A 13,692-nucleotide genomic window follows, 5' to 3' on the forward strand; every position below is an offset into this window, starting at 1 on the left:
TGTCGGTCAAAAAGCATGCCACCACCCTCTCCTGCCTAATGTTCACTACCACCCAGTCCACGTCCTATCTTTTATGAGTATGGGAAATCCACGGAATTCATTGGACCATAATAATGGATTTCCAGATCAACACATTTTCTCCTGAGTGAGCAAAAAGCCTGTTTGTAGCCTTGTTCCTTAATTAGTTAAGTTGTTCCTTCCTGTAAGCACCAGACATTCCCCAACACCACCATGAGAGGAGTCTTCTCCAGTGGCAAATTAAAGGCACTACCTATTGGCCGAGCCCTTTGGTTGCCTTGCCTACTTCCCTGATATCCCGGTTATCCAAGCAATCTGAGGGGCATAACTGAAGCGGCATGAGGAGTTTCCTCAAAAGAGGCCAGGTGGGGTAAAGAGGAGACTTGGCCAGGTAGATCAAGTACCTCAACCTGATACAGGGCAAATTTACTGGGCTTATGAATTCCGCTGTCCTATGCTCGGGACCATGAGATGTCATGGTCATATTCTGTGTCCCTCTCTCACTTGCTTTCATCACAGGGAAAAACGATGTAGTACCCATAATTTGAGGGGCGAAAAGACCTCAACGGCATAAGGTTGGTAAGCACTTTTTCAATTACTATAAGTCCAGAGAGGCATTAATCAAACCGCAGATTGAACATATCCTCTATCCTACTCAACATCTTGTCCATTATGACCTCAAAATTAAATCAGTCTGTTATTTTGGGCTCCCCAGTAAGTTTCTTCCTTTGATTTGAGGAAGTCTTTAATTAACTTGGAGCCCCTTATGGCCTGTTCCCATCAGATAAAGGCTTTGTTGGCGGCTCCCTCTTTTTTCTCTCAAAGGCTGGTGGGCCAAAGTCACGAAATGAGCTATAACCCAGGGTCCCCCTCCTCATCCTGGGATGATTGCACAGTTATGCAAGTCGTTAACTTGGTGCCCTCTTTAAGTCCAAAAGTATTTTATTCTGACCCTGATCCCACACATTCTGCCTGCTTGTGAAGTCTCCCATAGGAGTTTCTTCAACTGAAATTGAATATGTTGGAACTGTATCCACATGTATAGCAAGTTCATCTTCAACTTTAGTAATTTCTTCTGAAATAGCCCCCACCGCAGATGCCAGAAAACCCATAATTGTATTTTTGTTGCTAATCCCATTATGAGTAGAAAGAGAGGTAGAACAAGGGGTAGATGACTTACGTTTTATCATCTCGGATTTCAACGCCTAGTTGCCAAATACAACTTAAAAGATTCAGACCAATATAAAAAGGAAGGAGGGGTCTCCCAGTCTGGTCTTATTGGGGTGCAGATGGGAAGATTCACTGTCAAAATATTGATCCTCAAATATCCCCATACAAAAATATTGCTGCATAAATATCGTTGTAAAAAATATTGTGATCCTCCACCTATTAATAAAATGACAAAAATATGAAGAAAAAAATATTGTTGTCATTAATATAGGTGTCTGAAATATAATTTTTTAAAATATATATAAATTAATGGGCCTATTGTGATGGTGGTTGTAAAACCTCTGATCTTCGGTCAGCGGCTTTCCGACCTCCATCTTCGGTCGGAATTGAAACCAGCCCTTCATTGTGGCTGGCTTCCGACACCCCTCAGCCAGTCAGAGGCCAGCCTGTAATCTCAAAGGGCAGTCTTTCCACCATTTGGAATATGATGTATGGTTTACTGTAGGGTTGCCATGGTGAGAAAGTGTGTGTGTGGGCCCTTCGTAGGCCCTCTTGTGTGCACGGCCTCCCGGTAGGGGCAGAGTGGGCACCTATGGTGCCCACCCTGTTAATCCCTCAAAGTGCCTGCCACGGGCTTCAGGGATATACACCACCTCCCATTTCCCCAATGGGAACATGTACCACAGCCAGTTTATGGCAGTAACACATGCTCCCATATGGAAATGTTTGAATGCATCCGAATCATGCGGTCAGGACGCAATTAATCCTAGCATCGAAATCGGCCCCTAAAATTATTAAATATTTAACACTCCTACAATCAAAATGAAACAATAGCAATTATAATTATTTTCAAAATGTAAAAAAAGCACTGATATACATATATATATATATTTTTTACATATATATATATATATATTTTCCGCTCCGATTGGTCTAGATCAGGTACCAGTACAAGTCAGAGGCGGAGATAGAGTCAGGAAGTCCAGAAGGTTGGAATCTAGATATATAATTGATTTGGGAACTAAGACACCGAATGGACTTAATATGTGTGAAGAAATGATGGTCCATTTAGGATATTGAGATAAAATAGTGTAAGAATGGCATGTTGTCAGTCGCAAAGTTTGTTATGAGTCACATGAAATGTATATTAGTTGTGTCTTTTATAAAGACGGGTTGCCGATACACAGCTGAATTGCCATTCCACTGTATAAATGTAGCCGATACACGGCATTATGGTTACGATAAAAGTTAATGATTGCTGGAGGCATAATGGAACAAGAAGCAATTGTTATGCACATTTATTGTTGAATAGTAAATATTGAATCATTTATATGAACTGATGCCACTGTTAAAAACAGACAATGATAAAGTTGGATTTTACAGTGTTAAGATGTCCACCATGTAAATAATGCTATGGCCTTTCTTAATTTTGATGACACTTTGAACAACCAATAGCTTAAAAGAGTATGTTTCAAGGCGGCTTTAATGAAATGCGAGACTAAGCCATAGGCGAAACTCGTCTTTCTCATGTTTGCGTCCACTGATTTATGAAAATAAACCCATCTGGTTGCAGTAAACCCTGTGAGTGCCTTTTCCTGTACAATGGATGGTGGGAAATTGAGCGTGATATATATATATATATATATATATATATATATATATATATATATATATATATATATATATATATATATATATATATATATATATATATATATATATATATATATTTTTATATATATATATATATATGTATTTACATATCTCGCTCCAAGTTACCAACAGGCAAGGATCCACGAAACAGCAAGATCACAGGTAAGAGTGAACGCCACAGTCTGATATGTTTCCAGCTCTCATGTCGTTGATATTGGCTGATGCTTCTCTGAACTTCTTGTTCTCATCAGAGGCTCGACAAATGAGTTCGTGCTGACACACCCACACATTTATATTTACATATATCTAATTCAAAATTTGCAGGAAATTAATCATTTTAATTTATAATATAGTATTATATTATTTTTAAATGTAATAATATAAAAAATAAATATGGATATGCAAATATCCAATAATATAAAACATTAAAAAACAGATCATTTTAATAGCAACTAAAAAATTAAACACATTTACTAAAAATAAATAACATTCACAAATATAAATATTATGGGGGTCATTAGGATGGCGGACGGAAGTGCCTCCGCATACCCTGAGTATGCGGAACAGGCCTATTTTCCGTGCGCCCGTCGCGGACACTCCGTCCGCAAAATCAGGATACAAAATACGTGGCAAAATCCGTCCGCGGCGGTAGAACAAGGTCCGCCGCACCACCACACCCAACTACGCGGCAGACGTAACCGTACCAGAGACTCCGCCGTACGGACTGACGACTAGGACCGTCCTCCAAATCAAGATGGCGGAAAACACACATAAAAGCGCTGCGGATAAACAACCTGCCTGAACACGGCGGATGCTCCACAGCGACCATACCCACCACGAGCCGCACGCCGACATGGACCCTGCACTACAGGCTTACCCGATACTCTACGCGATCCAGTACGTCCTCGTCTTGGCCCACCATCGACGACGACGCAGGTAGGCACCTAAGCATTCGCTGGCTGGAGAGGAGTACCGGCAAGGGCGGTGACGTAGGGAGGGGGGAGGGACATGTCCCAAAATGCACAAATGCCTGTGTACGGCAACGCCTCCAAGGGCCGTGACCCAGGTAGGGGAGAGTGACACGTAGCACAACCAGGGCTCAAGTCGGGGTACCACGCGGGTGGACGGCGTCCCCCCACTAATTTAACAGGGAGCATGATAACTATAAACTGCAACTGAGTGGAAGCCACCTTTTGTGTCGTCACTTCCTGTCGTGATTTCAGCGTCACCCCACTTCTTGTTGCAGGACTTGGGTCCTGAGCAGAACCCACCGCCCCCAAGAAAATAGCAATCCACACCAGCATCACACACGCAAGAATGACTCTGACAAAGCACGACACATGAATCGCAATTTTATTTACGCAGATTCGGAGCAAAGTCACAGTCAAGGATGGAGCATGGCCATAGTGGACACCAGAGCAGGTACATCAGAGGCAGTACATCAGTATGAGAACAGCAACAGGGCAGCAACAGGGCAGTGTGGACACCAGAGCAGGTACATCAGAGGCAGTACATCAGTATCAGAACAGCAACAGGGCAGTGTGGGCACCAGAGCAGGTACATCAGATGCAGTACATCAGTATCAGAACAGCAACAGGGCAGTGTGGGCACCAGAGCAGGTACATCAGATGCAGTACATCAGTATGAGAACAGCAACAGGGCAGTGTGGGCACCAGAGCAGGTACATCAGATGCAGTACATCAGTATGAGAACAGCAACAGGGCAGCAACAGGGCAGTGTGGGCACCAGAGCAGGTACATCAGATGCAGTACATCAGTATGAGGATAGCAACAGGGCAGCAACAGGGCAGTGTGGGCACCAGAGCAGGTACATCAGAGGCAGTACATCAGTATCAGAACAGCAACAGGGCAGTGTGGGCACCAGAGCAGGTACATCAGAGGCAGTACATCAGTATGAGAACAGCAACAGGGCAGCAACAGGGCAGTGTGGACACCAGAGCAGGTACATCAGAGGCAGTACATCAGTATCAGAACAGCAACAGGGCAGTGTGGGCACCAGAGCAGGTACATCAGATGCAGTACATCAGTATGAGAACAGCAACAGGGCAGTGTGGGCACCAGAGCAGGTACATCAGATGCAGTACATCAGTATGAGGATAGCAACAGGGCAGCAACAGGGCAGTGTGGGCACCAGAGCAGGTACATCAGAGGCAGTACATCAGTATCAGAACAGCAACAGGGCAGTGTGGGCACCAGAGCAGGTACATCAGAGGCAGTACATCAGTATCAGAACAGCAACAGGGCAGTGTGGGCACCAGAGCAGGTACATCAGAGGCAGTACATCAGTATGAGAACAGCAACAGGGCAGCAACAGGGCAGTGTGGACACCAGAGCAGGTACATCAGAGGCAGTACATGAGAGGGGCCAAGTGCTCCAACAGTCCATAGCACTGAAAACGTCCATCACAGGCAGCACATGAGAGGGGCCAAGTGCTCCAACAGTCCATAGCACTGAAAACGTCCATCAGAGGCAGCACATGAGAGGGGCCAAGTGCTCCAACAGTCCATAGCACTGAAAACGTCCATCACAGGCAGCACATGAGAGGGCACAATGCAGTATCAGAACAGCAACAGGGCAGTGTGGGCACCAGAGCAGGTACATCAGAGGCAGTACATCAGTATGAGAACAGCAACAGGGCAGCAACAGGGCAGTGTGGACACCAGAGCAGGTACATCCGAGGCAGTACATCAGTATCAGAACAGCAACAGGGCAGTGTGGACACCAGAGCAGGTACATCAGAGGCAGTACATGAGAGGGCACAATGCAGTATCAGAACAGCAACAGGGCAGTGTGGGCACCAGAGCAGGTACATCAGAGCCAGTACATCAGTATGAGAACAGCAACAGGGCAGCAACAGGGCACTGTGGGCACCAGAGCAGGTACATCAGATGCAGTACATCAGTATGAGAACAGCAACAGGGCAGCAACAGGGCAGTGTGGACACCAGAGCAGGTACATCAGAGGCAGTACATGAGAGGGGCCAAGTGCTCCAACAGTCCATAGCACTGAAAACGTCCATCACAGGCAGCACATGAGAGGGGCCAAGTGCTCCAACAGTCCATAGCACTGAAAACGTCCATCACAGGCAGCACATGAGAGGGCACAATGCAGTATCAGAACAGCAACAGGGCAGTGTGGGCACCAGAGCAGGTACATCAGAGGCAGTACATCAGTATGAGAACAGCAACAGGGCAGCAACAGGGCAGTGTGGACACCAGAGCAGGTACATCCGAGGCAGTACATCAGTATCAGAACAGCAACAGGGCAGTGTGGACACCAGAGCAGGTACATCAGAGGCAGTACATGAGAGGGCACAATGCAGTATCAGAACAGCAACAGGGCAGTGTGGGCACCAGAGCAGGTACATCAGAGCCAGTACATCAGTATGAGAACAGCAACAGGGCAGCAACAGGGCAGTGTGGGCACCAGAGCAGGTACATCAGATGCAGTACATCAGTATGAGAACAGCAACAGGGCAGCAACAGGGCAGTGTGGGCACCAGAGCAGGTACATCAGAGGGCACAGTACAGCAACTTACAGCACACTATCAGGTGGATTGCGTGAAGTACCCGCATCGGACACACTGGCAGCACCAGAAACCGGAGTGTGACACACAGCCACAGATGTAGTGACTGACACGTGAGCCACAGACCCAGATACACTGCCAGCACCTGATACAGGAGTGTGACACACCGACACAGCCCGAGTTACTGACACATGGCCCATAGACCCAGATACACTGCCAGCACCTGATACAGGAGTGTGACACACCGACACAGCCCGAGTTACTGACACATGGCCCATAGACCCAGATACACTCCCAGCACCTGATACAGGAGTGTGACACACCGACACAGACCGAGTGACTGACACGTGAGCCACAGACCCAGATACACTGCCAGCACCTGATACAGGAGTGTGACACACAGACACAGCCCGAGTGACTGACACATGGCCCATGGACCCAGATACACTGGCAGCACCTGATACAGGATATGTCTCGACGGATACCCTGCCACTAACAGACACATGCGAGTCAACTGCACCAGCGCCACTGTGACCACTGAAATGATGAGCCACAGGGCTGTATGGTCCAGGAGGCAGGGTGGCCCTGGGAGCGGGGGATAGTTGCAATTGGCCGATATCGGATTGGGCATGTGTCAATGCTGTGTGTCTACGCTTCTTTTGGACATGTGCCTGCACCCTGGACAGGACAGGACTCACAAGTCGACCGGACTGAGAAGCAATTTCACCCACCATGGGAGGTGCATGTGCTGGGGGGGAATGGTCTCTGGGGACGTGCTGGAGCCTGCTTGTCGTTTGCTGTGTGGCTGCCTTGTGGCCTCTGCAACATGTGTCATGGGGGATGCCACGACAGGGTCCACCTGCATCCGTCCCTGACGGGCCATGATGGGAGTGGATGTAAGGGGTGACTCCACTGCTGAGTCTTCTGTATTCCGTTTGCCAGAAAACAGCTGTCTCAGAGCAACTATGGGTGATGTATGCCTGTCCCTGACAGCGCCACTGTGCATGGGCGAGTCCTTGGGCCTTGGATGTTCCATTTCCGTAGGAGTACTGTACTCTGCGGACTTGCCCTGTTCCCTGGATGGTGCCCTCTTCCAGGCAGCAGACTTGTCGTCTGTGGTGTACATATCAGCTGGACACCCCTTCTGCCCGTGTGTGTCCCTGCCCCTGGGACTGTCCGTGCTCCTCTTAGGTGCGTTTGTCTTGTGACTATTCTTGTCCCTGCCCTTGGGAGTGCCTACATCCTTCCTGCTGTCCCTGCCCTTGGGAGTGGCACCTTCCTTCCTAGTGTCCCTGCCCTTGGGAGTGGCTCCTTCCTTCGTAGTCTCCCTGCCCTTGGGAGTGGCAGCTTCCTTCGTAGTCTCCCTGCCCTTGGGAGTGCCTACATCCTTCCTGCTGTCCCTGCCCTTGGGAGTGGCACCTTCCTTCCTAGTGTCCCTGCCCTTGGGAGTGGCTCCTTCCTTCGTAGTCTCCCTGCCCTTGGGAGTGGCAGCTTCCTTCGTAGTCTCCCTGCCCTTGGGAGTGCCTACATCCTTCCTGCTGTCCCTGCCCTTGGGAGTGGCACCTTCCTTCCTAGTGTCCCTGCCCTTGGGAGTGGCACCTTCCTTCCTAGTGTCCCTGCCCTTGGGAGTGGCAGCTTCCTTCCTGCTGTCCCTGCCCTTGGGAGTGGCACCTCCCTTCCTAGTGTCCCTGGCACTGGGAGTATGCGAGCCCTCAAGAGATGTATTAGTCTTCTCACTGTCCTCGTACAGGGTAGTGTCAATGGAAGCGGGAGTGAGTCTTGGCCTGGTAGTACCTTGTGTGTGGGATGGCTGTGCAGCATGTGTAGCCATTACACCAAACCCCTCTTTTGCCTCACGTGTGTGTACTCCACTATATCTGACGTTGTCCTTGTGAACAGAGTTACCTGACCTAGGGGATGGGGTCTGAGGCCTACGTGCCTTGACGTGCTGGCTGACGCTGCTTCTAGTGCAATAACCTGTATTAGAGTCCAGATCAGAAAATTCACTCCCCCCTGACACATCCAGAGTTGTAGATGGTGGAACAGAAGTACCACCCAGTCCATGCGACTGTGCAATGGCAGACGACACACTGTTAGACAATGACTGCAGTGTCCTGTGTACACCAGCCAGATCACCATGCATACCTTCCATGAATGCCACCACCTGCCCCAACTTCCTATCGTGGTCTTGGAATGCATTAATCATATTGGTCTGGCCCACACACAGCTGTCGCAGCAGATCAACAGCCTCTGCACAGAGAGAATTTTGGGTCACCGAGGCTGGGGCAGCGGTGCCGACACCGAACGCCACTCTTCTCCCCCTACTCCTGCGGGCACGAACAGTACATGGTGCAGTTGCCGGCAGGGTGGGCCCTGTGTGCTGTGTCCCGACCGAAGGTGCTGGTTGCCCACTCCCAGTCTGTGACAACAGTGCTGACTCACCAACACTGTCGGAAGATGATGACGATGTTGTCTCCACATGCGAGTCCTCCGGGACGGTTCTGTCCCCCTCTCCGCCGCTGCCCCCTTCGGTGTCAGTCTGCGTGTGCGCCACGTCTGATCCGGATGCATTGCCTTCTGTAATCTCCGCCGTCTGTGGCTGAGTGCCCTCTGCCAAAGCTGAAAAGCACAGGAAATGGGTGTAAGTAATGGGCACACACACGTACAGTACTGCTGCGGAATCCATTAAGCCACTGATGACACTGTCCATCGATCCCCCAACCTGCACACAGCCCACCCCAAGCAGTCATCCTCACAGGAATTCTGTGGCGTTGGCCGTAATACATGTACAGCATGCACACTGGGCATGAGGAACTACATCAGCACACAAGTGTTGCCAAGGGGTGACGGAGCACTACAGCATGTGCATGACAACTGAACAGCTTAGCAGGTGGCGTCTCAACATTCCGCATGTGCAAGTGAAAAGTTAACTGTGGCAATGTCACCAACATGCCATTGGTAATAGACTCACGATAGACGGAAGACCCTGATGTGTGTGGGCAACCATACATGCATTGCACTCACAAGCAACATACACTGACAGTACGCTTACCGCCACGTTGCTGTTCATCCACACGCAACCGCTCGGACAGGTCAGGATGCGTCACAGCTATGATACGGTGCATGAGAGGGGTCATTGAGCGTCGGGCCAGACGTGCCGTCCGTGGAATCAGCCCTAGTGTCACTTCCGCTACATTCTTGCTCAGTCTGGAAATGTCGTCCCAGCGTTTGTGGCAGTGTGTATGTCGTCTATTGGACACCCCCGCTGCTCGTACTTCACGTGCAATGCTCCTCCACATGTCCTTGCGAAGGTGCAGCTTTACCTACCATGATGGGAGACAAAAGGGTGGAAGTCAGGGGACAGTTGGCCAGTCACACAGATAGGAGCAACACATTACTCTCAGCAGCCATGCACATATCGATACTTTAGTTGTTCTCACATCACACCGCCAACTTTCCCAGAGACCAGGTGCCATATCACACCTCATGCACCACAACTCATCCCCCACGACACTTACCGCCTGTCCGGGTGCGCCGTACAGGCGTCCGTAGTTGCGTAGCACAGCCTCCACCAGGACATCCAGCTCCGCGGCGGTGAAGGGACGAGACCGGACCTCTTTGACTCCCGACATGGCAAGGTCACGGAGTATGGCACTAGAGCGGCAGTCGGTGGTCAGCTCCGCAGCAGCAGGTGGAGGTGATGGTCACAGGCAGCAGTCGGTGGTCAGCTCCGCAGCAGCAGGTGGAGGTGATGGTCACAGGCAGCAGTCGGTGGTCAGCTCCGCAGCAGCAGGTGGAGGTGATGGTCACAGGCAGCAGTCGGTGGTCAGCTCCGCAGCAGCAGGTGGAGGTGATGGTCACAGGCAGCAGTCGGTGGTCAGCTCCGCAGCAGCAGGTGGAGGTGATGGTCACAGGCAGCAGTCGGTGGTCATCGTAGAAAGTTTGCTTTTGCACATCACACATATATAGGGCCCAGTGGCCATGTCAGTGGCATACGGCGCCAGCCATTGGTCCGCCGTGAGAGCGTGTTTGGAATTGGGCCAATGATTGGCCCTGGTGTTGCGGTGAACACCATACGGTACTTGCAATTGGCCATCCGTGGCCCATGTCCACACCTCCCATTGGCTGCACTTGCACAGACCGTCACGCTCACACACCGGCAACTGCACGTGCTAGAGACCGGGACGGATGCATCATTTGCAACAAAGTTGTAAGAGTGGCGCCACCATGGCGGGGCACGTATTCGGCGGGGGAGGTGGAAGCCAAAACAGCCATAAGCTGATGTCCATGCACATGCCTCTTCATGACCCCCTTACAGTGACATTTCATCAGGCAGCCTACACCGGCCGGCCCAGCTCTACCCACTACCGCCGTGCCAGGCCCAGCCCATGACCGCCGTTGCGGCCGTGCCAACTACCGCCGCTTCAGGCCCCCTCCACTACCGCCGTGCCAGACCTAGCCCATGACCGCCGTTGCGGCCGTGCCAACTACCGCCGCTTCAGGCCCCCTCCACTACCGCCGTGCCAGACCTAGCCCATGACCGCCGTTGCGGCCGTGCCAACTACCGCCGCTTCAGGCCCCCTCCACTACCGCCGTGCCCTGGCAGCCCTGGCACGGCGGTCATGGGCTAGGTCTGGCACGGCGGTAGTGGAGGGGGCCTGAAGCGGCGGTAGTTGGCACGGCCGCAACGGCGGTCATGGGCTAGGTCTGGCACGGCGGTAGTGGAGGGGGCCTGAAGCGGCGGTAGTTGGCACGGCCGCAACGGCGGTCATGGGCTGGGCCTGGCACGGCGGTAGTGGGTAGAGCTGGGCCGGCCGGTGTAGGCTGCCTGATGCAATGTCACTGTAAGGGGGTCATGAACTGGCATGTGCATGGACATCAGCTTATGGCTGTATTGGCCTCCACCTCCCCCGCCGAATACGTGCCCCGCCATGGTGGCGCCACTCTTACAAGTTTGTTGCAAATGATGCATCCGTCCCGGTGTCTAGCACGTGCAGACAATTGGAATGTTGAACGCGGGCCGCGTATGGCAGACGTCAACAGCGGAAGCAGTGCACCGCCATGGCGGCGTCAATGAGTGCATGTCAGCTGACGATGCACGATGCACTATGTTTAATTGTCTGCAGCTGCATGATGAGGGTTGTGTGCGTGATTGCGTGATTCCACACTTCATGCTCTATCCCATGGTTTCCATACCATGCCCATCGGTGTGCCACTAATGACCGTCACTTTTGGGTCATGTCACATGCCTTGTTGGCAGTGATGTTGAGGTGCAACAGAGTGCATTGGACATGTTGCAACACATCATGTAGCTGGTGGGTGCACATTGCTACGTCAATCCATGTTGTTGTGACAATCAGAGGTGTCACACATAGGCAAATCGTACACTGACAATTACATGTTGGATAGAGTGCGGTGACATGTCAGTGAGTTGCACAGACATGCGTTGTATGTGAATTGACTTCCATTCCATTTACTCCCACACAGGAGGGCTCAAAATGTCCATCGCCCATATACTGTGCTGGAGGACATGGTGGACGAGGAGGTGGTCCGGAAATTCAGGCTTGATCGATGTCGATTGCTGGAGCTAGTGAACAAGTTGTCTCCTCACCTGCAGCCGCGGAGAACTTATCCAGGCTCAATTTCACCCACCCAAAAGGTGATGGCGGCACTCCATTTTTTTGCAACAGGCACATTCCAGTACACTATAGGACATGCCGGGGGAATGTCACAGGCCATGTTCAGCACGGTACTCAAGGATGTGCTAACAGCCATGATGCTGTACAAGCATGAGTACATACATTTTCCACAGGCGGCAGAGTTGGCAGCGGTCAAGGCAGACTTTTATGCACTGGGTTGCATTCCACACGTTGTGGGTTCAATTGATGGCACGCATATTGCGATCATCCCGCCACGGGCACGTGAGCAGGTGTTTCGGAATCGGAAGCACTTCCACTCCCTTAACGTGCAGGTGGTGTGCCAGGCCGACAACATTATCTCACATGTGTGTGCAAGATTTCCTGGCTCTGCACATGACGCCCACATCATGCGGAGCAGCATAGTCCCACGACTGATGGCAAATCTGCGTCCGGCACAAGCCTGGCTTGTTGGTGAGTATGCTGTGGTGACTGGAGTGATATCTGGGTGGCTTGGTGTGGCCACATGTTCAGGTACTGATGTCTGTCTCTCTCTCTAATTCCCACATACACAGGCGACTCGGCTTACCCAAACAGGCCTTGGCTTCTGAGTCCAATTCGCAATCCCACCACAGCAGGAGAAATGCGATACAACGATGCCCATGGTAGGACACGTCGAGTGGTGGAACGAACTTTTGGCCTGCTTAAGTCTAGGTTTCGGTGCCTAGATAAGACTGGAGGGGCCCTGCCTTACGCACCTGGCAAAGTATGCAAGATTGTGATGGCCTGCTGCATGCTCCACAACCTGGCTGTGCGAAATAACATTGCACTGATCTTGGACCCAGATGAACAGCAAGTTCCTCGCCCTCCCGACCCAGCCATGTCGACTGATGAGGATAGTGGTGAGGAGGAAGGTGTGGACCAGAGGCGCCAGCTCATAGAACGCTACTTCCCTTGACTGTGAGTGTGCCCCTCTTGTGCTGCTTGTGTATGCCCTGTGTAGGTTTGCTGCTCTGGTGTCATTGTGTTGTGGATCATCTATGTGTTTTGTTATGTGATGTATGCATGTGTGTGTGTGTCTTCATTTATGAGTACATGCACTTCTCCATGATGTGTGTAGTGTCAGCCATTCGTGTAGTGATGTGTGTGGTTTGTTGTAAGTTGCACTGCAGTGAGTTGGGATGAGTGTGATGCTGTTTACTAACGTCTGTTTGCGGGTTCTATGTTTCCCTAGGTCACTCCGTTGCGGCATGATTCTGTACCTGTTGGATCCCTGAACCTGGTTACGTCTGTTTCTGATGCAATCATGTGAATAAACATGGAGGCAACACATCATTGAGTGAGTAAGTGGTATTTATTTACAGATTGTGCATAGGGGTAGGTGCATATTTACAAAGGAGTGAAGGGGTGGGGGAGTGACTGTCCAAGGTAATGGTGGATGAAATGGCCGTGCAGACACCACATAGGGTGGTGTGTGCCTACTGCAGCAGGCCTGTGGGAGGTGGGACCGGATACTTTCCAGGTAGGATCGGAGGCTCACGTACTCCAAAGAGTCACTGTCGGCTCTTCTTGGAGAGTGTGCCATGTGCTCCAACACTGCTCTCGGCGACTTCGTTCCTCGGACGGCCCCTCCGTCTTTGTGCCGGGACGGGGTCAGCTAGGGGCGCAG

The 13,692-nt window shown here is 51.1% G+C and overlaps 1 long non-coding RNA gene across 1 annotated transcript; it reads left to right on the forward strand.

The window, feature by feature from the left end:
• The first annotated feature begins 12,275 nt into the window (after positions 1 to 12,275).
• LOC147716910 (uncharacterized) lies at positions 12,276 to 13,371 on the forward strand. The gene is made up of 3 exons (XR_015295787.1): positions 12,276 to 12,497; positions 12,599 to 12,983; positions 13,258 to 13,371. It is a non-coding gene; the product is annotated as an uncharacterized LOC147716910 (long non-coding RNA).
• Positions 13,372 to 13,692: the final 321 nt, after the last annotated feature.

The sequence above is a fragment of the Lissotriton vulgaris genome, chromosome 5, assembly GCF_964263255.1.
Source record: "Lissotriton vulgaris chromosome 5, aLisVul1.2, whole genome shotgun sequence".
NCBI lineage: Eukaryota > Metazoa > Chordata > Amphibia > Caudata > Salamandridae > Lissotriton > Lissotriton vulgaris.